General features: G+C 41.0%; 1 long non-coding RNA gene across 1 annotated transcript in view; it reads right to left on the reverse strand.

The window, feature by feature from the left end:
* LOC149445554 (uncharacterized) overlaps positions 1-20,180 on the reverse strand; it is a 63,894-nt gene extending 43,714 nt beyond the window's left edge. Inside the window, exon 1 of the long non-coding RNA XR_016306394.1 lies at positions 19,949-20,180. This is a non-coding gene — a long non-coding RNA (uncharacterized LOC149445554). The remainder of the gene's footprint in view (positions 1-19,948) is intronic.
* Between the last annotated feature and the right edge of the window lie 2,995 nt (positions 20,181-23,175).

Consider the following 23,175-nt stretch of genomic DNA (forward strand, 5'->3'; position numbering starts at 1 on the left):
TGGGGGGTTTACTAGCTGTAGAAATAAACGCCAAAAGCCAAAAACTGCAGCTGTAAAAACGTCCAGTGTGCATGAGGACTTAGGTCGTTTTTGCAAAAACAATCCCCACCAATGTCATATGTTTGTACAGTATATGAACTAAATGAAATTAAATAATCTTTTTGCTTTTTATATCCCATTGTTTAATTATGGACACACCTAAACCTTATATATGGCCTAGTATTCCCAGATTAAGTCCACACCCTGAAAGTACACGTGCAATGAAGTAGGACTATCTGGGATATCTCCAAAGAATGAGGAATCGCAGAATCAGTGATAAAACTGACCTGCAGACCAGCATCTAAGTATTCAGTTCAAGTACTTACAAGCATTACGCATTGTTTTACCTATAAATGGTGAATGCTTGTGAGCTATTATGAAATGAGGTGTTCAATATGTGACTTTTAGATGTCCTTATTTCTCACGTGAGGTTCGCTGGCACTTGCACTGACTCATATGCTAGTGTATATATAATATTTTCAAAATAGATAGTGCCGCGCTCCCATGTACCAATATGTATATCTTATACTTTCAAAGTGCTAATGAATAGCTTTCAAGATACTGCATGTATCAAACAATTATTACTAGTGACTCAAAACATCATTGTGAATATTAATCTTCATGCAAGTGACATTAATAACTGATAATCCTAAGGTGATAGTGCCTATTAAAGTACAGTGATATACAAATCAGAAATACTCCTCTATTCTACTGTGATCCTTATATTTATATTGTGCAAACACATATATATTATGTGCACGTGCTTATGATATATTCAATAAAAAAAAAAAAAAAAAAAAAGTCTTTCAAAATAAATGTGCAGGTGGATTCTTGGTTCCCTCTCGCCGAGTGCTTAATGGTCTCCCTATGTGCTCACCTCTATATTTGCCTGAATAAATCCAGGCAAATACACTTTTTATCCTTCCAGGATAGATGGGATGGAATGATGCTCTTGAATTATCTCAGAAGGTGGATGTGGATTTATATTTGTTCTCCTGTAGCTGCTCATGAGTGGGTATACTGACCATCTCTCTGAGGATCTCCCAATTCCCCTCCTGGGGCTGTTTCCTTTTCCAGTCCTCCTTATATCAGCTCAAAGGGTGTTGTTCAATTGAGAAAGGAAGACAAACAGACCATAGTGTCTTATCCTTGTGCAAAAAGGGGGTTTATTGCTGCCAGTTGCACAGTAGTATACAATTGTAGTCCAGCATAAATGTGCTCTGCCTCTGTTCCTGCAGTGCTGTCTACCTGTGTCTGTATTCAGATCACCGAGCCTCTCCAGTGCAATGTCGTGACGTCAGAGCCCCTCCCCATGTACCTACCAAAACATTTTTTTTCTCTATACAGCTAATTTTCTGATGTCATCCCTCCTGCCAGACAGCACAGCCTATTTCTCCACCTCCCCTGTACAAGCAACAGCACAGGTTGGTCAACACACTACCCAGCCTGATGATCAGACAGTAAATTAGTAGCTGCAGACTGATAAGTCATCAATGCCTTATATACGCACAGCCTGATCAGCTTGGGTTGAGCATACACATTATAATCTGATTGTACATTCTCCTTTAAACTTGCCAATCATAATATAGTGCAGGTGATATATGAAATGACTAGATATGAATTTAAAGGGTAATTTACGTGGACCCTCTTATTACATTGTTTTGGCAAGTCTAAACGAGATTGTGCAATTTGTTTGTATTATATATGGACAGCTTTAAGGTGCCCCCCTTAGCAGGTTAGGTGCCTAAGATGATATTGGAACAAATTCAGGCACTTACATTTTATAATAAATACATAACTGCTAGCATTTTCTTTTATATCTGCCTAGATTTCATTTACATTTCATTAACAAAAAAAGGGTCCACGCTGCAGGTTTAAGCCATAATGTGCTAGCATGTACATTCATTTTACCTACAGGCAGGGCCAGTTCTTCCACTAGGCAAACTAGACAGCCACCAAGGACGCACTGTCACCTAGGCACACCTGGGCTGGCACTCTCTCTGTGTGGGATGTAGCCACATCATGAATGATCCTCCAGCTGAAGGAAGGGGCGGCAGACAGGAGGAAGAAAGGACAGAGGAGGATGCCAGGTGTCTAAGACCAGTCTAGCAGCTAAGCTGCCGCTCCTTTCAGTTTTCCTCTCAGACTCAGTCCCTTACTGGCTGGTGGCTTTTGATTACTGCGGAGTTCCAGCCCTTCTGTTCCCATTCATCAGTGGAGGCGGATCTGTGCCTGCGGAAGAAGGTAATGTCTGATTCTGATGTCTCATATCTGTGTGAGAGTGACCCGGCCAGCAGGCCGGCCATCCATCACATGAGCCATGTGTCAGAGAGTGATGACATCCTCACAATCCCAAAGCCTACTCTTCTAGTGCCTACTGGACCTGATGATCTGTGTCAGTGTTAGTGGTGTTGTGTTGTGTTGGATCTGTCACTGTGTGGGATCACTCAGTTCAGGTGTTCTGTGTGTGATGGGCTGCATGTTGTCACAGCGTTTTATCTCCCCCTCATTACCTGGGGAATTCCAGCTTGGGATCAGTCAGAGTGTTGATCCATCATTCTCCACTCACTGCAACTATCACCCTGCCACTGCCAGCCACAGAAACAGTCCATCCGTGACACTGATTTTGTCTTTAATATTGGTGCTGGTGAAATCTTACAACATTTATTTTTTAAAGGAAATCTAGCAGTTTCATGTTTTGTTGATGTAATATTTTCTACTGTTTCAAAAAAAAAAATTGGGGGGGGGGGGGTTCAGGCGCAAGTAGCTGGTCTTGTCTAGGGTGCAAAATAGTATAGCACCAGCCCTGCCTATAGGTAAGCTTTATTATAAGCTTACCTGTAGGTAAAAGTTGCAAGGCGGACTTTACTACTGTTTTAATGATCAAGCATGCATTCCATGCTCAGAATATTTGTAAAAACTATCTTTTAATTGCAATTGGTCATCCTTTGCTTATTTTATTTAAAATGCAATTTAGGGACAAACTTATTTTTGTAAGAGTTTTTCATAATAAACTAGCCACTATGAAAATTAAACTATCTGCACGCATTTAAAGGGTGGTCTGAGGTTACATTTCGTAGCTAAATGAATGTTTGCAGTTGCAGGACTACAGAGGAAGGAGGCAATCACACAAAACTACAGCAGTCTCTTTAGTCACAAAGTAGATGAAAGGTTTATTGCTAACTTGTATGCAAACTGCTTATCTAAGATGCAATGGCTTTCATAAATGTTTTCCAATGTCCATTCATACAAGCTTTCCTGTATATGGAATGGAGGAGGTCCGGGGAGAATCTTGGAAAAGAATATAGAGTCCAGGCAAGATTTTCTGGACTGTCCTTTAATTTTCTCCCCTGAGAAACCTATTGGAGGGTTTTTAAGGTAAAAATGTTGTATCTAATGTCTATGGGTACCTTTAGGCACCAGAACCAGGTATTGGATCCATGAACAGGAGCATCTTTCTGGCTTGATAATTTTGTCCATGTCAATAGACAGGGAGAAGATGAGCAGGTGCAGTCTGCTATTTCCAGTGCAGGTGGCGAGAAACCAGAGCGGTACTGCAGCCTGAAGAGGAAGTCAGGAGAAACATGGTTTCTCTATGGTTTCCTGGACCCTGAAGGCAGCATTCTGGTAGTATACACTGAATCCAAGTGATCCCAACTTGGGTCAGCGGAGCCTTTATAAGTCCCTGCACCCGGGTTTTGGTGTGCATTTTGGGAAAGTGACTAGAGTAGGGAAAGAGCACCCACCTGTCAGGGAAAGTGATAGTGGCTGGGAAAGCTTCCTGATGAATAGGGACAGACTAGTGATTCCCATTCTTGTGCTGTAGCCTCCCATTTGGGACCAAACGGCCCAGGCTGCCTTCCACCCACTGAAGACAGATGTTGTCTGTGAATCTATACCTGCTGCCTCTCTGCCAAGACTGAACTGTGGGTGTTACTCTAAGTAGTGTTCTCTCGCTGGGGTTGCTTGTAGTTGGCATTCTCTACAATATAAGTCTGCAGTTTTCTGCAAGCTGGGAGATATCTGACCATCATTGGACCCTGAGCGTTAGGATCCATCCTGCCAACAACACATTAGTGGTACTTTGGATCCTCTATTTTTCTCCACTAAAAAATTAAGCATCAGCACCAATTTGATAAGTGTCTCCACATTCTAGAAGGTCAGAAATAGCTTTATAATTCCTATTGATCCCCTAAAGTGCTTTTATGAGCAACCTAGACTGACAAACAGATTAATAAAATCAAGTACTCCCAATTTCGGGCATTGCTTATGATTGTCAGGTTGCAATGCACTTTTCATTGTATGGGGAAATTTCTCATCTTGTTAAAATAAATCTCCCTTCAAGCAAGCCTGATACTTTCTTCTGATAGGAGCAGGAAGGATAAAAGTACCAGGCATTCACAGAACTTACCCACATACAAGGATCACAGTGGGTCCTGGCAATATTGCATCTTTATCAAGAAATAACTGATATATTCTATAATTCATAGGGAGCTACCCCCCATTCTCTTTTTGCAAGACCTTCTGTATAGAACTCTCATCCGCATTCTATAACTTGTCAATCCCTGCTTTCACAATCAGATGCTGCTATATACTAGGCAGAGCTGAAAATTTCCTCATATACATGAATACACATACACATGAATATTAGATGCCAGAGCACTTCCAGGATATGTGTGGTTTAATGCTACATTCTGTCCAGCATGTCAGTGTTGGAACAACTGAACCATAATACCAGGTTGCATCTCAAGGGTGCTAGGGTGAAATCAAAAATTGTAGTTTCTAATTGTAGCCAAATTGAGATCAGGAATAACTGTAGATAGGGGCCCTCCATGTTTCCAAACAGATATAGCATGCCATTCAATCCATCTACAGTACATAATACAAGCATATAAGTGCTTGGCTAATGGATTATGTGGATTAAGTATTCAGTTCCATATTGGTCCTCAGCATCTGGGAAGTACTCAGTGCTCAAGGAAAATGCCTGCTGGCACCCCCTGTACGTGGAGAATGAATTTACATCCATAGGTTTTGGATCTGCATTTGCAGCTGCCAGCAAGTCTTTTAGTTGCAACTTTCCATCTCAGTTATATTAACGTCCAGTGCAGTTTTTACTGCCTCTCATTTGCATTCTGCTTTGAAATCCTTATCATTTGGATTCATCCAATGTACTAATTACAGAGGAATTTGAGTATTTGCTCCAGTCTGTCCCCTGGATAGTTCCTTTGTTGTAGCTGTGATATGCAATCATTACAAGATTCACCTACTTTGCAGACCTGTCCTTTGTTGGGTGGAATTCTAGACCTGCTGAGCAGAACCAGTCAGGGAGCTAATTCAAAAGCAGGAACAAAAATGAATTGCCCAGAATGGGTTCTAGTCAAAGCGAAGCCTGGATGTAACAAAGAGGCACTATCTTCCTAACTCTGTTTCAGTATATGATTTAGGTCAGAGACACACACAAGTTCAGCAACGCTTTTAAGTCAGCAAACTGAACATACAACTTTATTTAATATAATGCAATAATAACCTCTATGAAATACAAAGGATATCATAATAAAAAGTTTTTAAGGGTGCATCGTTATAAAAAAAACTGTTAGTGCCAAAGAAATGTAACTATATTGCAAGTGTACAGTGGAGAAGCAATATTTTAAAGTTAAAGGGCCACTACTCCTGAAACATACTGTAGAACTAGCAACGTTTGGGATCCTTGAAAGTTTTTTTGTATGTACTGTGAGGTTTAAAGAGGAATTCCAGGTATGGGTATCTGATACATACATCTGGCTTGGACCAATGTAACTATGCATATACTGTACCTGGATAATGCCCCTCGAAGCTGGAAATCACTGAAGTAAACACCATTACTCCAGTGATCTCCACTTGCTTTTGGGCCGTGCGCTGAGCGATTGCCCTGCTGCATTTTGAACACAGGAGGTCAGTGACTTGGCACGGACACCATTCAGAGAATGCAAAGTGTTTTCTGTTTAGACTAGGTGGAGAGGAAGGGTGGTATCGTCACAAGGGACCAATGTACATACGTATAAATTATCTATACAGATAATTCCTCTTTAATTTTAAATGAAGAGTTTTTCAAGGATTCAGTCAATTCAACAGAATGCTTCTTAGGGCCTTTTTGCCCACGTTTATTCACCCAATTGTCAATGCAACACAAAGTTCAAGCATTGTTTAGCATAACAAGGAACACAAACATCGTTCAGCCTCCTGGCCATTTTGAAGCACAGCTTTCTCTATTTCTCCTTGGTAGTAATGAACCGCCATATACAAGAAGCATTTATGTGTGCAGCTGCGGGGCAGAGAATGCCCCATCCGCAGATAATTGGGTTCAAATCCAAGGACACCTGAGTTCATCACTGCTCTTTAGGACAGAGATACCCAGGCTCAAGCTGGCCATAGATGAATCGAATCTTGGCCTATTCAGCAGGGATCGGGTGAGATTCAATCCATGTATGGGCAGGCTAATTGTATGATGGATCAACTTGGGTATAACCAACATATCCGATTTTTAGCATGCAGTTATTGCCAGCAGCTATAGCTGGCTGTGCAGGCCTATAGGGAGACCCAAATTAACAGCAACCCCCAAGGGGGTAGTGCTGCAGAAGCGATTTTCTTTCCTGCAACCCATGGTTGCAGGAAAGAAAATTGCATAATTTATGGCCGGCCTCACCCTCTCTGCTTGACTGGATCCTTCAGACACCTGACTAAATCTGTAGTCTACTCACACACAGACTGCTAGTTGTTAACTATAGCTCAGACATGTTGGTCTGTTCGAACATGGACAACCTCTGTCACTTTGCAATTTCAAATTTCAGACGTCAGTCTGGCTTGGCAGTGTGTCTGTACAGGCCACACAGGCTTGCACAAGCACTACCCATATGTCAGGCTTCACACTGCTTATGACTGACTAGAGAATACTCTCTTTTGGGGCAGAACCCATCTGTCTCCAGTCAGCTTTACAACTGTTCAGGGACCCTTTCCCTGCTAATATAGGCACTATCTGCATCTTTATACAGTGACAGACTGTCCAACATTACAATACTTTGACTACAATGCCTAGAACGTCTTGAGTTGAGTAAAACAATGCACAAGGGATATTGTGTAAAACCTGATCAAACAGGCTTTATACATACACAACTGATTTCAATGTTGGGCACTTGTTCTCTAAGATATTCCTCACAGCATGATAACTTTGGTGATGCAGTCAAAGCCTGTGCAGATACAAAGCTTTTGACTTGATGAAAAGGGAGTATCTTTGGCTGGTCATGGAAACGACTGCCAAAGAGTCATGTGTGACATTATCATATTTATTCCTAACCGCTAAAATTAAAAAGTAAGGAAATGTATCCAATTGCATTTTAAAACTCTACCCATTTAATCTGTCTAGGGATATGTGTTAGAAATGGTTTTATGATGTTTAAAATTCTTTTTCCCATTTTTTAAATCAAAAAAGAGAAGTCTCTTATATTTACAGTTGATATAGACACACCACTTCGTATAGTAGTTCCATATAGTAGTAGTAGTAGCATAGTTCCTTATTAGTACAGTGTCTGTCAATCTTAGGGAGGAACTCCGGGCAAAAATAAAAGAAATACTTTTACATGTTTGTAGCGCCACCCCCGCAAGAGCCACTGAATTTGATTGGGTCCCTCCAAGCTCTGCATGTCCAGGCAACATCCACATTTTCCACATCATAACACACAGAGTCAGTAAACCAGTCCTTGAGATTTTTTTTGTTGTTTTTATTGAGGGGTTAACAACTTGGATTGGGTCTAAGGGTATATGGGATGGCCAAGGAACTGCAAACCTGAGGACAAACTTCTTAGCAAACTGTACACTGTACAAAATTGAGGATCAGTAAAAACAGCATTGTTTCTTTAAGGAACACTGAAGTCCCCTTGATGTACCTCTCAGACCCCAGGTGAATCTTTCCTCATTCACCGGCTGCACTGAGGGTATCCCTGGGCAAGGGATTCCAAGATCTGCCACTTACTTAAGTAGTCCCGGATGAGAACTAGTTGGGTCTTCACCTGACCCCTCTCTCCCTTTATCTGGCACAGGGGGTGTAGAAGTACTCACACTGTCCTGTCCTATTAGCTGGGCTGGCTCCTTCCCTGTTGACAGGATTGTCCTCCCTAGGAGACTTGGCATGGTGGAGATCCTTCTGTCTAGTAACCAGCCTGTAGGTAGGCTCCCCTACCTGGGGCCCCCTCCCAGGCTCCAGTCTCCCCTCAGTCCATCTTCCACCCAACTCCCCTTGTTGCACAGGCTCTGTCATATTTAAGGGTTGCCCATGGCCACCATGCCTCCTGCCTAGGGATTGGCTAAGTTCCCCTACACATGCAAATCTGGGCCTCCTCCCCTCCTATGCCCCTCTTCCAGAAAGTGTCTGGAAGGGCTCCAGAAGCCCTGACCTATACACCCTCCCAGCCTGTTCTGAGGTAAGCTCCCTATCTCACTCCAAAGCTGACTCATCCCAGGCTTCTAACAAGCCTCTAACTAAAAAAAAAAAACAAATCCTATTTACCTATTGGGCACTACATGTTCATAAGAAATAAAATAATTTAAAGTAAAACTATTGGCAACATTTTTATTTTCATTTTGGATAAAGAAAGGGAGGGTTATAACCCCTGTCAGATTTTTTTTTCCATCTGTGTCCCATCGCAGATATTTCTCTTTACTTCCTGTCCAATAGCCAAACAGGAAGTGAGAGGAAATCCCTGCAAATTAGGGGAATTTTTTGGGGACCCCCTCCCAGTTCACCAGAACTAGTGTCTGCATTGGAAGATTTCCCATCTATTACTTTTCTGGGGACAGCCCAAAATGTGAGATTTTCTTTTACTTTCACTTTGAATGACAATGGAAAACAGAACAAATAGAGAGTGTGAATCTCCCTAACGGGGACACAGACAGCAATAATTACTGATAAGTGTTCTAATCCATCTCCACTCTATCTAAATGTAAAAAAAAAGCTTTGCCTTAAGTTATACTTTATGTGAAGTCCCAGGCAAAAGTCATATCTTTGTATCTCAGTTATATGCCCCTAACTTATAGTTACAAGTATCCGCTTTGTGGCAGTTTGGTACGCTTTTCTCTTTATATCCCAACCACGGCACCACCTGCCTGGAGTTTGCATGTTCTCCCTGTGCCTGCGTGGGTTTCCTCCCACATTCCAAAGACATGCTGGTAGGTGAATTGGCTCCTGTCTATATTGTCCATACTATGTATATGTATAAATGTAAGTTAGGGACCTTAGATTTTACGCCCCTCGAGGGTTAGGGACTGATGTGAATGTATAATATATATGTAAAGTGCTGCATAAACTGATGGCGCTATATAAGTAACTGTAATAAATAAAAATAAAAAATAATATCATGGTAATCGTACATACCAATTGGTGGGTGACTATAGAAAGGAATGGCTGCTGAAGGCAGGTATTCTGCTCCTCCCTATCCTGCTGATTGGACAATGAAGGAATAGCAGCAGAGTAAAGAGATCTTCACCATGTTCCCAAAATCATGGTATTTGTACTCACTAATACTAAAGGAGAGAACGGTTTCTGCTCATATATGCATTCCTGCTTCCTGCTTCTCCAGCCTCCTGATTAGATAGTGAAGGAGCAGCAATTGATGAGTTCTTTGTTTTACTCTCTTCTCCTGAAACCGTGCTTACACAGTTAGTATGCAACACTTCCTCTCTAGCTTCAGCTGTCCCTCCTTTTGTGGTAAAGGTAGTTTGATACCAGCAGTAGTGAATATGATAGACGGGCCTCTCCTCCATCACACATAAAATCCTAGATGTAAGATCACTAACCAGATCACATTGAGCCCACAGGCAAATATCAAAGTGTACTTGAGGAACAGTCTTCCATGTAAGAGGGCTGGTGGCATTACCACAGGAGACTGTTCAACAAATCAAACACATTGACTTATCTGTGGGGTCAGTGTAAGCCACTATGTGAACCTGCATATGGGAGTATGTGCGATATGGAGAAGGGACGTAGCCATTACATTCACAACTGCTAGGATCATTCAGTGCTTGACTGACAAGCACTGTGTAAAGCCCTGATTGGATTAGAGTGCTATCCCTCATTCTCTTTTACTGCAGTGCATAGGCTGATATCAAAACTGGTACATATGTATTGTAAGTAGAAATGCGTTTGGGGCCAGTTCACACCACATGTAGTCCAGTGCATTTTTTTCTGCATCAAAAACTCATTTATAGTTGGTTACATGGCATAGTTCACACCAGCGCGGTCAGCTCCAGTGCATTCCAGTTCCAGAAAAAAATTTTTTTTCCTGCACTGAACTGTAGAGGAAAGCAGTAAAACGCATCAAAAACACACTGGAGTGCACCAAAAATGCACCAGAATGCACCTGTCATTTAAGTTGACGAAAAAGAATGCACATGTTCTTATTTAAGTTGAAGAAAAAGAGAGGGGAAAAAATTAACTTGAACGCATCAAAACCACATAAAAATGCATTAAAAAATGAACTGGAACACATCAAAAACGCACATACAGAAACACATCCAGTATGCATCCAGACTGCATTTCTATGATGTGAACTGGGCCTTAATCATTATCTAGTGAATTAATTACAGGATTAAAGAACATTTTTGAATATCTGCCTGGAGTTCTAGTTTATTTATTTTTTAACTTAAAAAAGTAGTCTCATTCATTAAATGGCATATACACAATCAGTCATAACTTTATGACCACTGACAAGTTAAGTGAATGACACTGAGTATCTTGTTAGAGTGGCATGTGAAAGTCAGCAAGTAAAAATGTTGTACCGGAAGTTGATGTGTTGAAAGCAGAATAAATGGGCATTGCAGTTTGTAGTGTATGGGGCTGAATAGCCACAGACTTGTCAGGGTGCCCTTGCTGACCCATGTCTACAGCCAAAAGCACCTACAATGGGCACGTAAGCTACAGAACTGGACCTCTGAAAAATGGAAGAAGGGGGCTTGCTCTGATGAATCCTGTTTTCTTTTACATCATGTGGATGACCAGGTGTGTGTGTGTCGCTTATGTGGGGAAGAGATGGTACCAGGATGAAGTATGGGAAGAAGGCAAGCTGGAGGAGGCAGTGTGATGCTTTGGGCAATGTTCTGCTGGGAAACCTGGGGTCCTGCCATTCATGTGGATGTTACTTGACATGCACCACCTACCTTAACATTGTTGCTGACCAAAATGACCCCTTCATAGAAATTGAATTCCCTGATGGCAATGGCCTCTTTCAGCAGGATAATGCGCCCTACCACACTGCAAAAATGGTGCAAGAATGGTTTAAGGAACACAACAACAAGTTTAAGGTATTGACTTGGCCTCCTAATTTAACAGATCTCAGTCCAAACAAGCATCTATGTGATGTGCTGGAAAAACAAGTTCGATCAAACAAGCATCTATGTGATGTGCTAGAAAAACAAGTTCGATCCATGGAGGCCCCACCTCACAACTTTCAGGAGTTAAAGGATCTGCTACTGACAGCTTGGTACCAGATACCACAGCATACATTCAGAGGTATAGGGTCAGGGTTGTTTTGGCAGCAAAAGCAGGACTTACTAAATATTTTATGGGTCATCATAATGTTAAGGCTGATCGGTGTAATATTGAATTCTTTAAAAAAAATTCAGAATGTGGCAATCCAGACTATGTAACCTGTAATGTATAGGGTACAGTAGTTTATGGTATGTAACATACAAAACTGCGTAGAGCACTCATTTGCAGTATGAGACATGCAGCATTTATATGCAGAGTGCACTGGGCCAGATTATGTACCATGCAGCACAACGTATAGGATACAGTGGTCTGCAGTATGTTACTGTATGTACAGAATAACATACAGAATAGAACAATCCTGAAAATGTAATGTACACTACAGCATACAGAGTGCAGCCTTCAATACTTTGGAACATGCATCACAAAGTTTGGGTTGCAAAATCTGGTGCAGCTGTGCATAGAAACCAATCAGCTTCTAGCTTCTTTTTTATCAGCTTCATTGAGCAAACTGAAGGTAGAAGCTGATTGGCTACTGTGTACAGCTGCACCAGATTTTGCACTCCCCACTTTTAGTAAATCAACCCCTATGTCTTATAAAGGACAAAAATCCAAACTATGTGATATGCAGCAGGGCATACAGAGTGAATCTGTGCCTTGGAGCATTACATAAAGAGTGCAGTGGTCTGGAGCATGTAATGCACAATACAGCATTGGTTTAGAGAAAGCAAAGTTTACAGAAGTCAAGATAATGTAATATACAGCACAGTGTACACAGTGTGGCTGTGCAAAACATGTAACGAAAAGTACAGCATTCAGTTTGCAGTTGTCCACTGCATGTAACATACAGCATGGCATATAGAGTATAGTAGTCCTCCCTATATTGGTTGTCGGTTCCTTCCATGGGTCAAAGGAAAGAAAATTGCTTGATTCCCCCATCAAGCCAGTCAGTGTTGATGGGGAAATCCCTCTCGCAGTGCTATTGTGTTCAGCCAGCAGGGAACCTTCCCTGCTGGCAGAACACAATGATCACCAATAGAGGCTATAGCCACCGGTAGTAATCGCATGCAAAAAAAAATCCAACAGGCTGCTTGTAATGAAGTAGATCGATGGACTGACTTCAGTACAACCAGTCTGCCCATATGGATCAAATTTCGGCCAGTCCCTGCTGAACTGGCTGAGATTTGATTTGTGTATAGCTGGCCTAAATCTCTATCCCTAACAAGCAGGTTCCTGTCCCTGCTTGGTCCATTCACCAAATTCCGGTAGGGTCCCCAATTTTTATAAGGGCTGCCCCATCCAAGATGGCCATGGAAGGTCACTGGGGATTGCAGTGTCCAATCTACCAGCTTTGAGACAAAACTCTCCTCTGGTACTGCACCACTGGCACTGGCGAGTAATTTACATGCTGACACAGGCACCCTCAACCAGCAGATTAATCTGCCAAGGCTGGATTCACACTTGAGTGATTTGTAGCTTGAAGCTCGATGCTCCAAAAATGTTCAAACTTAATAAAATCTATTGTTCTCTGTGGTGCCTGTTCACACCTGATCGAATGAACAGGCACCACAGAGAACAACCGATTTTTTAAGTTTGAGCGTTTTTGGAGCTTCAAGCTACAAGCTACACATTGTTCAAGTGTGAATCCAGCCTAAGGCAACAGATCAATCCATCATCAACCTCGTTTTGTGGACATACACCATCAACACTTTTCCATCAAAAGTACTGTCCTCCACCATGTTTTCCAGGACAAAATAAATGGTATATATTCTGCCTGCAACTACATGGCAGCAGACATCTCTTTTTACAGAAAAATATACAATATGTCTGTTTTTCTATCTACAGCTACACACTGCTCTAAGATACTCATACACCTGGAAACCTAACCCTATTAAACTTAGACAATTGAAGCACCTAATGAATGAAACCTTCCTTTCTGTAAGATCACACACACAGGTGGAAGGTGACCTAATATATTTGAGAACATTTGGGGAGGTTAGCTGGATGACTCAACGTGAGCAATGGATGTGTGATGCTGATTCAGTTTTGTGATATGGAACGTGACGTGCCTTATGAAACGAGGAACCCAGATGTTCTCATTTTTCTGTATAAATTAATCTTTACTTCGTCTGTAAAAAACTGCCAATTTGGGCACAGAAGGGTCAGTGAAAATGAAGACAATCCACCAACTGGTAGGTGAGAGGAGGGACAACAGACAGTGACAGGAAATATACCAAATACAGTGGATAAGCATGGTGAACATAACATACAGCAAAGTGTATAAAGTGGAACATGTAACACAGATCACAGAATCCTGAATCTGCACTTCATCTGTAATATTTTACTGTACTGAGGATTTTGATGGAAGGGTGGGGGTGGAAATGTACAATGCTAGCATATGAATCCAGATTCAGAAACTTTTCTTCAATAGGCATTTTAATTTAGCAAAGTTTAGAAAATGTTATCAAAATTCAAATTTCCACATACTCTAACTATGTTTATAGTACTGCTCTGTTAACTAGACAGTTGTGTGAAACCTCTCTGACCTGGAGCATTCCTAGGATTATGAATGATCTGGAGCATCCGTGGCCACACTAAAGAAAAGTGCTGGATATTTGCTGTGGCACAGTTAAATTGAACCTCAGTCTACTTGTAGTAAACTATGCCATCTTGAGTGCTTTTCTGCACATTGAATACAGATAAAGCTAAAAATTGGTTTGAGTCTTCCTTAAGCTATATGTCACGGATGTTTGCAGGCATAAAATTTGCGTAGTGTAAAATTCCCAGTGTTTTTCCATGTCCAAGGTGCTGCAGGTGGAGCTTACAATCCTGTGTGCATCAGTGTAAAATGTACTTCCCAAACAAGAAACTGCATGTTTGAAAAAACAAATTGTGTGCGCATGCGCTGTTAAGTATCATTGCTTTTGCGTTTACATAAGTACAGGGCCATAGAGTAATTCATTTCTATGGCCAGGTGTAAACCCCACCTGCAGCACTTGCATGGGAAAACACTGAGAATTTTAAGCTAGTCATATGTAGCGCTACTCCGTAGCAGCTCTTTGTATTTTTTCCCGGGTCTCCCCTATCTTCTCCCCGCAGCCAGGCACAAGTTATTTCCTATAGAAAGGTGCGCGTGGACACACTTTCACTCGTTGTCTCCAATGACTAGTCTAGGGGATGTTGTTTTTTGTATTTGTGTTGCATTTTTTGTTGTTTTTTTGTATTTTTATTGTAGAACTGAGGATACGGATGGGGAATTTAGTAGGATACTCCAGAATTAGAGCTAATTACAGTTGGGGACTGTAATCTGGTATCTGGACTTTCGTTGAGCTTTAGGTGAAGTCCTGGCTTAAGCAGGTAAAAAGACTTCTCCTTTGCTATAACAGTAACAGTAACTTCTAGTTAGAACACAGTTCCGTGCAGTAAAGAGTAAATGGACAGAGCTCTTTAGAACACTAGACAGTGTTCCCTTTTCTTAGACCCACGTTGACTATAAAGCACCAGAGGGGTAGAGAAAACACACATCCCCAAGATCTCTGTGTCTGTACTCACCAGGCCCAAGGACAGAATGGTAGCCTCCTTCCAGTCTTCCTAGTGACACCCTCCAGTGATACCAGAAAGATCTTTGTCAGACAGCTCCCCTCAGTCAGCGTGCTGAAGAACTAGGGGTCATCCCTTCTCCTACTTCAGGCCCTCGGCCCACCTGAGGCCACATGGCATCAGTTGCCAGGTGAGGCAAGCCTGCCTCCAGCCTGGCATGGTGTAATCCTCTCCAGGAAAGACCCTGAGCCCATGTACTCTCAGAAGATAAATTCCAGCTCCCAGCATGCAACGGGGATACCCTTCTTTATAACTGCCTAGGGCTGTATACATATTCATACTTTTCATTTGCCTATCACCTGCCTATGTTCTGGAAGGCTCTTATGGCTTCCAGAAGGCAAGTGGAGTTCAAAGAAAACTCAAACATCCCCAGAGCATGATGAGCAGTCCTGACTAATCAATTGCTGCACTCTGTTAAGCAGAATGCCAAACAGAATTTACCTAACATCTCTCTGTTAAGATGAGAAACACAGCTATACTATTCTAACTTCTGTCTAGGAGGGTGATACACTTATTTTATTCCTTTACATGTCCATGTGGTAGTAAAGACTAATGCTAATTATTCCTAAAAATGGTCCCTCCTTCCCCCTCCTACCTATCCTGCATACACTGTATTAAAACAATCTGTGTACTTACCTTTTTTTTAATACTCTCTGGTCCGGTCATGTGATCCGGCAGCTTCACCATCTCTGTGAAAGGGAGCACTCGACAGCAGTTGTCTCGGAGTAGTGATGTCATCCATAGGGTCCCATAGCTCAACCATTGTTCGGACTCCCTCTTCTTCCTGACATTGGGGAGCCAGAGCTGATATGTCTAGATTGGACATTGGTTGTCAATGGAGAAGCACTAACTTAAATTGATAGTAAGTGCAGCACCTCTTTACAAGGCTGGTCAGTAGATAAGGTCCCTCCTACCTTGGTGATCAGTGTAGTGCCTCTTTACTTTTAGGATGACTAGCATGAGTGTGGCCATTTTGGCTTAGAGGGGTTTGTGATAATGAAAGCAATCATGCTATGTGAGTCTGAGAAAATGTCAGGATCATTACTCTATAGTAGGGTATATACAATGGAGAACTGTGGAGTATAAAAGCAGCGTATGTACATCAAAGCAGAACTTTACACATAACAACGTGATAAAAATGATGTTCTTTAGCAAGGTACAGTACATAAATTCCATATTAATAATTATGCTACCATAATTAGGGTGTGCTGTAAATTGCACCCGCATATTTAGGGCTTTGATACTGTACCTCATGACACGACAAATAAATTAGCAACTTCAGTCACAGAGGCACCAGCTAAGCGGCACCAACAATTTGCCCTCTTTGAAACTCAGTAAGCTTTGACATGACTCCATATTATTAGCAGTGCACGCAGTGAATGACGAAAGTGAGGCTATTAGTTAGGTGTCTCATCCCACAGCGGATGTAGAAGAGTGTTACATCACTTCCGCTTTCAACTAAATGCATGTCGCCACTTTCACACCTGCAATCATGTAGTGTTTCCATTTTTTTGTCCAACCCCTGTACATGCCTCTTGGTGTCTTTGGGTTGCCTTTAACAATGAATGGCACCTGTGTTTTTTGAGCATTTCCTAAACATGGCTGTGCTACCCTAGTATAAATGCAGATGCAGATATAAGACACAAGTGAAAAAAAAAACAAGGATTTAAATTATATTTACATGCATGGTATGTTAAAAGTAATAGAAACAGAAATCACAGATCACTACCTTATATTATTAAAAATAGGGTTGCCTAGATGAAATGTTGTTACAACAAACATATTCGGCTCAGTGTTACATTTCTCATAAGAACCAAGCTTTTATCTGGATAATCAGTGGGATTTCCAGCACGCTGTCTTAATGCAGGTTTCATCTTGTCTGCTTTGACAGCGCACAGACACAGTCATTTAGCAGTTCTGTTTCACAGGAAGATTGCAGACAGCTCACCATATGTCGTGAAACATCAGCTGTTTTCTTAAAATTGCTTTTTCTCACAAAGATCCTGCAATTTGTGTTCTGAAAAACCTCTCCACTATATGTACTCCTTGTCTTAACAGTTGTCTCATAACTACCTGGATATGTGATTTTGTTTTTCTTTTACCAATTGGCAATATGATGGTTTCATTGTTAGCACAATTGCCTTGTAGTTCTGGGTTCCTTTAATACCTGATACAGTACCACTTGCCCTCAAGAGGATCTACTCCCCTTCCTGATCAGGCCATATTTGGCGTTGCGGTACTTTAACTGACAGTTGCACAGTCATGCAACACTGCACTTACAAATTGAGCTTTCTTTCGGTGGTATTTGATTGCCTCTGCATTTTTTTATTTTTAGCACTATAAAAAAAAGCCCAATAATTTTGAGAAAAAAACAATATTTTTGACTTTTTGCTATTAAACATCTCCAGTAAAAAAAATTAAAAAGTTAAATTTCGTCATAAATTTAGGCCAAAATGTATTCTGCTACATGTCTTTGCTAAAAAAAATTCCCAATACGTGTAAATTAATTGGTTTACTTGAAAGGTATAGTGTTTACAAATGGTGGTATATATAGTGAAATTTTTTTTTACATTTTTATTAGTAATGGCGGCGATCAGCAAATTATAGCAGGACTGCAGAACTGCAGCAGGCATTCTGACACTGGGGGGAACTGACTTGGTGTCACTGACATCCCCAATGACACCAATACAGTGATCAGTGCTAATAAAAAGCACTGACACTGTACTAATGGCACTGGGCAGGAAGGGGTTAACCACTTCCCGTCTGCCCTATAGCAGTAATACTGCTAAAGGGCGGCATGGGTGCACAAAATCACGTATATATATACGTGATTTCGCATTTCCGGGTAGGGGGCGTGCACGCCCTACCCGCGCTGCCATTTGAGGCCTTGGCTGTCAGTCACTGGATCCCGGCCAGTGATTACTCACCAGCATCCGGTGATTGAGTACACAATACAGTTGTCTCACCTGTCAGCTCCTGCACACTGTTTTGCATGGCTCTGCATAGCAGAGCCATGGAAAGTAGTGTGCTTACAGTTGAAAGCACTAACACAGCAAAACAGCACACACTTAACCCTTTGATCACCCTACATGTTAATGCAATTCATGTTTGTCCATCAGTTGTAGTTGTAGTTACAGATAAGAGTTTGCATACAGTGTTACAAAAAGGTTGTCGTTTTTCCAGTCGTTGGGCACCCACTTTAGGCACTCATTTGTCACCTAGCCTTTTTCTTTCTTCCTCTAAGAGGCATCAACCCACCTGGTTAACTTGCACAGGCAATTCTCCCTATAATAAGAAAACTTGCAGATATTGCCCTTTAAGTGTAATAGGGAAATCCTACTGTTCTTTGACATCTGTGGAAGAGTTTCCCATATAACAATATATAAACTGTGGGACTAGTTTTGTGATCTATCTGATCACGTGTATCTCCTGCAAACTACAGTATGTAGGGTATACCACACGTTTCTTACGAACCAGAATTGGAGAGCATTTCTGTGACACTAATAATCCTAATGCTAAGCACATTTTGAAATGTATCCCGCCATTTTACAGATTGTGGAGGAGGTGATCTCTCAGACATCAGGTTCAGAGGCACAGGGAGGCTGTCTTGATCTTTTAGAGGGGGCGAGAAGGAGAGGAAGAGGCTTGGAGGATTTTTAAATTACAGACTAGATTCCCTCAAGGGTTAAATATGAGATGGGATCTGGAACTACATTTGCATTAGTCCTCATGCACACTTGACATTTTTACAGCTACTGTTTTTGGCTTTTGACTTTGGTTTTTTCTACAGCCAGCAAACATCCCCAGCATGTTATTCTATGTGTCCATGCACACATAGACTGTAATCAACTAGTGGGTTACTAGAGGAGTTTTTTAGCTGTAAAAACACTCTAATGCTGAAAAACATGGTAAAACGCCGAAAACCAGAGTTTTTGGCCGTCTTTTTAATAAAAAAAATTGCTGAAAATTGAAAACGCCGCTAATCTCTAATGCAAAAATGCTAATAAAAGCTGAAAAACTCACATTTTTAATGTGACTTTACACAGCTAATGTTACCAGTGTTATCAAAATTCCCAGTGTGCATGGAGCCTTTGAGGTTTCTCTGACATTTTGTGGTTATATATGTTGGTTAAAGTTTAAGATATATATTTTTTCTCCCTCTCTGCCCTCTTAATTACATATATAATGTCATATTTTCTTTTTTTAAATGTATTGATATATGAATTTTGGGCTGTCCATCTCAGCTGTTGCCATTTTCCATCACTATTTGCTTAACTGGCCAATTAATTGGTGAAGCTTGTCCTACCCACCATATATATGCATTCTCTATGTTCCATGTTACTGTATAGGTTATGACTAAGGTTTGCTAAGCCGAAACGCATCAACCTTTGTACCTGTAATGTTCTTATTGTGGTGGACTTAATAAAATGCAGATTTAGTGCGGATTGATTTCATTCATTAGCCATCAGTTGTGCCTTGATTTATTTCCACATATAGAATGGTATACTGGTAGGTAGGTGCCAAAAAGACCCCAGTTTGTGAAAGGCTGGATCCACACTTGAGCAATTTGTAACTTGTAGCTTGAAGCTCGAAGCTCCAAAAACAACTTAAAAAATCAGTTGTTCTCTATGATGTCTGTTCGTGTCATCAGGTATGAACAGGCACGATAGCGAACAATTGATTTTTTAAGTTTTTTCGCTCAAGTGTGAATCCATCCTTAGATCAGGTCTGAAAACACTTGGTCATCACATCTAGAACTGGGATATACTGCATGCCACAGTTTCCTGTATGACTCACCCAAAGGACTTAACACTTTCCTTCTTCTCATGATCAGGTTGCACAGAGAATTTGCAACAAATGGGAAATCTCATTCTGCAATGATGAATGCTTTCAATATCAGAAGAAATCCTGGAGCAAACTCTAGATTGCCCCACCTTTGCTCAAGCTTCATCTGTTGGATTCCGTCAGGATTGGTTATGGCCAGTTCATTTCCATGGAAGGGATGTTAAAATGTAAGAGCTTCTGTTACAGTGGCAGTTCATGGATCCCTGCACTCTATGACAAACTTAGATATTTCTTAACAATAGATAAATATCAGAAATATACATTTAAAGAATGTACTTCACACATATAATTACAAGAGCTATGTGTCAGCAAAATCTAGACCAGACTCACGGGTTATTAACTACAATATACTCAAAACATGTAGGTATATGCTGGGTATACAAAGCCTAATGTTAAGTCATTAAATGTCTTAACTAACCTTACCCCAAGTAAAACTTGGGAACCAGAGCTCGTTATATTAAGGTGGTATTAAACCCAAAAGCAAACATTTATTAAATTTATTAATATTATTAACATTTATTATATTGCAGCTTACCAATTCTTAGATATGATGAGTGCATTAATTTTCTTTTTTAGGCTTTTTTTTTCTATTTCCATCTGGTGATCCAGCCAGCAAGTCTGTTGTTTTTCAAAAGCACAAGCTCTCCAGCAGAATGTGTCAGTTTACATGGATGAGACAAACCATTTAACACAGGCATGAGATGCTTACAATGATCAGCTTTTATTTATTCATGTAAAACCTTTATCCCAAAAGAAAAAAAAAACTGTTCGCTCTAACTGATTAAAAAGTGTGAGCTGGAGTTTGGCTTCAGTTTGTTAGTGTTTTTAAATCTGCTAATACATTGATCACTACCCTCACTCAGACCGAAAATGCTGAAATTTATATTTCTAATAATTTCCTTTTGAGATTAATAAAGTATTCTGATTCTGCTGCCTGCTGTGCCTTCTGTGCCTCTCCATCCAGAGCAGAGGCACTCTAAAACAGGAGGTGTGTTACTGGCCCAATCACCAGGTGAAAATGGAGGGAAAAAAGCCTAAGAAAAGAAAACTAATGCAGTCATCACATCTAAAGACTGGTAACCTGTAATATAATACAATTTTTTGTTTTAGGTTTATTATCATTTAAAATGAATAATGATGATAGTACACAAAGCATTTAAGCCTACTCAACACCTACAGTTGTGACCAAAATTATTCAACCCCCACTGAAATTGAGTGTTTTGGCCAGTTTGACATTGCTTTTGATCATTCAGTCATCTTGCTTACATTTACATTAAAGAGGCACTTGTAGGTCAGACAAATATAACATAACAGTTATAATGAAATAACCACAAATGTCTTTTCTGTGCTCACAGCATTATCAGTTTTATTCAACCCCCAAGTGACATTCAATCTTAGTACTTAGTACAGCATCCTTTTACAGTTATAACAGCTTTTAAACGTGAAGCATAGCTTGACACAAGTGTCTTGCAGCGATCTACGGGTATCTTCGCCCATTCTTCATGGGCAAAGGCCTCCAGTTCAGTCACATTCTTAGGCTTGCGCACTGCAACTGCTTTCTTTAAGTCCCACCAGAGGTTCTCAATCGGATTTAAGTCTGGTGACTGCGATGGCCACTCCAAAATGTTCCAGCCTTTCCTCTGCAACCATGCTCTAGTGGACTTGGAGGTATGCTTGGGATCATTGTCCTGTTGAAAGGTCCAACGTCTCCCAAGCCTCAGGTGTGTGACGGACTGCATCACGTTTCCATCCAATATCTCCTGGTACTGAAGAGAATTCATGGTACCTTGCACACGCTGAAGCTTCCCTGTACCTGCAGAAGCAAAACAGCCCCAAAGCATGATTGACCCTCCACCATGCTTCACAGTAGGCAAGGTGTTCTTTTCATCATAGGCCTTGTTCTTCCTCCTCCAAACATAGCGTTGATCCATGGGCCCAAACAGTTCTAATTTTGTTTCATCAGTCCACAGAACACTATCCCACAACTTTTGTGGTTTGTCCACATGGCTTTTGGCATACTGCAGTCGACTCTTCTTATTCTTTGGAGACAGCAAGGGGGTACGCCTGGGAGTTCTGGCACGGAGGCCTTCATTACGCAGTGTGCGTCTTATTGTCTGGGCTGAAACTTCTGTACCCACATCTGACAAATCTTTTCTCAGTTCCTCAGCAGTCACACGGGGACTTCTCTCCACTCTACGCTTCAGGTAGCGCACAGCAGTCGAAGTCAGCATCTTCTTTCTGCCACGACCAGGTAGCGTTTCAACAGTGCCCTTTGCCTTGAATTTGCGAATGATGCTTCCTAAGGTGTCTCTTGGTATGTTTAACATCTTTGCAATCTTCTTATAGCCATTGCCCTTCCTGTGAAGAGAAATCACCTCTTCTCTTGTCTTCCTGGACCATTCTCTTGCCTTCACCATGTTTGTAACCACACCAGTAAATGTCTAGAAGGAGCTGAGTATCACAGTCATTTTAAAGCTGCCTAATTGGTGCTTATTATGCTTGATTGCTGCTCGGTGACATCCACAGGTGTTTTCAATACCTGATGGAAAGCACCTGTATGAACCTCTGTTCTTCAGAGTGGTAGTCTTTAAGGGGTTGAATAATTGTGGCAATGAAGAAACCACATAAGAACCATTTACTACTGTATTACATAAACAATTGATGTCATTTTAGTTGCATTTGGGTAGTTACAACGTCCTTGTAGGATTTGATTCTGAATACAATTCCAAATGTACACTATAGTCCCTAAACCCCTTTACAGCATTGGGGGTTGAATAATTTTGGTCACAACTGTATGTGGTGTGGTACTGAACAATTTACTGTGCGACCAAAATTCAAGGTGATGCTCCACTGATATGATTGGCACTTTAAAAAGGACCCCAACACATTTTGCAGAGGCCTACTAAGAAATAAAATATGCACTGTGACGCACCACAAAACACACATAGGATTTTCTAAATCTAAATTTGACAACTTAAATGACATTAAGTTCTGGTTTAAAAAAAAGAAAATTATATTCCACTATGTATTTTTAACTAAAAAAAAATCACATTCTATTGTTCTCAGTCTTCTCCAAACCCCCAAGTTCCTTTTTTTCCTGCCTTGATCTGAATTCCTGTTACAGGGTATGTACATTCTTCATGGTCCTACTGTATGTAGGAATGTAGCCACCCTCCCTA

The sequence above is a fragment of the Staurois parvus genome, unplaced genomic scaffold, assembly GCF_062004578.1.
Source record: "Staurois parvus isolate SC_StPar_1 unplaced genomic scaffold, SC_StPar_1.0 ptg000719l, whole genome shotgun sequence".
Lineage (NCBI taxonomy): Eukaryota > Metazoa > Chordata > Amphibia > Anura > Ranidae > Staurois > Staurois parvus.